We start from the raw sequence: 2,553 nt of genomic DNA, 5'->3' as shown, positions 1-2,553 counted from the left end.
TCGTCCTTTTTTTGTAATTCTTTTTTCTTTTTTCGAGGATTTGTAGTGACCTCTTTTTTGACTTTGTTGTCCCTAACTTTTGCCTGAACTGTTTATTTTGAGATTACAGTCAACGGGATGTTTCGATTTTTGGTAAGTCTCCTTCATAGGTTTTAACTTAACAGCTTTTTCTTTTAGGTGGATATTGACTGCATGACTTACTGGTTGCGGGAACCCATCATTATTTGTATAAACAAAAGCTAGTATAATTGAGTTAACTGAGTAACTACCCTACCCCAGGTTATGATTAAGGGTTTTAATCTGTATGAGAAAGAAAAATTCTACTTCTTAGGCTCAAAGGGGTTGATGAGGGATTAACATCCTTATATCTCCGCTGTTTAGGAATTGAAACAATGCCTGTACATCGTCAGCATAGTCCGTTCAAAAGCATACTTTATGAAGTTGCGGTATCATTTTCGTCATCCTCCCTCAACATGCTTACAGCTTAGCAGGAGTTGAACATCACAAAACATAAATTAAGTAAAGACACAATTTAAAATGAGTGATAGCGAAATAATTTATTCAAGACAAATATATGCAACGCACTGATGATGATTATTAAAACAGATAATGTCTATCATGAGTCAAATGTTTAAACAAACATAAAAGAAACTTGCAAATGAAAGTAGATTTAATGATCCAAAAGTTTGTCCGTCTAGACGTCAATCAGTCTTGTCATGACTAGGCATAGGAGCGCTGATCACCACAAGAGTTTTCCGGAGGGTCAAACTCGATTTCCCGAGCATCAATCATATCTTGGATCTTAATCTTTAATGCCCAGCAGCTATTGGTATCGTGCCCAGGACTACTAGAATGGTTGGCACATCGCACGTTTGGATTGTGTTTAGCAGAGGAAGTGTTGATGTGTTGAGGAGGATCCCTCACAGTAATCATTCTTGCCCTCAACAGATGTTGCAACGCTTGATCTAATGACATGTTAATTTTGGTGAATTGACGCTTAGGGACGTCTGGCTTTTGTCGTTATTGTGGAACTGGTGTAGAGATCAGAATTGCCCCAACATATTGGTTGTGTTCATTACGACCTTTCTAGTTGTGCACAACATCAGCTATACGAGGTTCCTCGAGTGAATTGAAATCAATGATCTTGTCATCGATTACGTCTTGAATCTTGTGCTTTAGTGGTCCACAATCTTCGGTATCATGACCAGGACCGTTCGAATGATAAGCACATCTCACCTTATACTCGTACCCAGGAGCAGGATTGGCAGGATCTGAATATGGAGGCAATAGGGTTATCAAGTTCTGATTGAGCACTTGTTGTATAACTTGAGACAGCGGCATGTGCGACAGAGGAAATGATCGCTTAGGTTTGGATTTCCAATTATCTTGACTACCTTGCTGCCTATGCTGATCCTTCTCCTTCTTGATCAGAAGTGCCTTTTATTCTTCTTGCCTATTGGCCAAGTTAAGGATCATCTCTTGGAACTGGTTATTCTGAGCCTAAAGATTTTTGACTGATTGCTCGAGATCCATGATGCTGAAATAAACAGCGAGGAAGGATGAGAGACCTGTTGTAAGAAACCTGTTATGCAATGTTATGAATGCAAATGCAATATTTTCAAGGATCTTTAGGAATTTAGTTAGCAACATTTAAATGTAGTTGCATCTTTGTCAAAGAACTTCGTCTTTCATCCTTGAATGTCCTTCTTTGAGAATCAAGCTCACCATATCCAGTGGGTCATAGCCTCTGATTCGGGATATCTCTGAATTTGAAGGTACATGGCTAGACGAAAATAAATCCTCTTGCCCCTTGATAGGTATTGTGTCTTTGAATTGGAAGACGTCTGGCCAGAGGAAAATAAATCCTCTTGCCCCTTGTTAGGAATTCAGTCCTTGATAATGGCACCTGCAGTTGTGCGCCCTAAATTCCTAAGATCCTTGAAAGGGTTAGTTAACATGTTATGTTATGATGTCATGATGTCATGATGTCATGAAGATGTAATGTAGTAAGCAAAGTATAAGGTAATAAAGGCGAGTGAGTCCCACAAGAAAAACCTGCAAGGAAACCAAAGGGTTAGTAGCACACACAAGCAAGTCATACAAGTGTCCTTAGGTTTAGAGGCTTGCTTGAAGTTCGTAGGTAAGTAACCTCCCCACTGACGTTTAGTTGGTTCAACCTGTCCTAAAATAGTAACTGGGTTCTATGGAATCTCATCTCGACGATCATTCTCGAAAGCATTATCTCAGTCAGCGCTCGGGTGGCTGACCGAAAACATCTTGAAAGATTGATCTCAATGAGTGTAGCTTCGAGTATCAACCAGCTTCAGTCAAGGTCCAAAGCCGGCCACCTCGCTACTTCTTAATAGGCCAAAGTCAAGTTCAACTAGGATTCTAAGGGCAAATTAGTGCTTGATGACACTACATGGTAGCCTAATGTCTCCTCGATCATGTTCAAGGGCCATCAAAACCAACCAAAGTGTCACACTAACGGTGGCCACCAGATCAACCACATCGAGACGAGTCGTACAGTCTCCTTGGTCTATTGCCACATAT

The sequence above is a fragment of the Vicia villosa genome, linkage group LG6 (assembly GCF_029867415.1).
Source record: "Vicia villosa cultivar HV-30 ecotype Madison, WI linkage group LG6, Vvil1.0, whole genome shotgun sequence".
Taxonomy (NCBI): domain Eukaryota; kingdom Viridiplantae; phylum Streptophyta; class Magnoliopsida; order Fabales; family Fabaceae; genus Vicia; species Vicia villosa.
The sequence above is the reverse complement of the archived record's forward strand: the minus strand, read 5'-3'. Positions refer to the sequence as shown.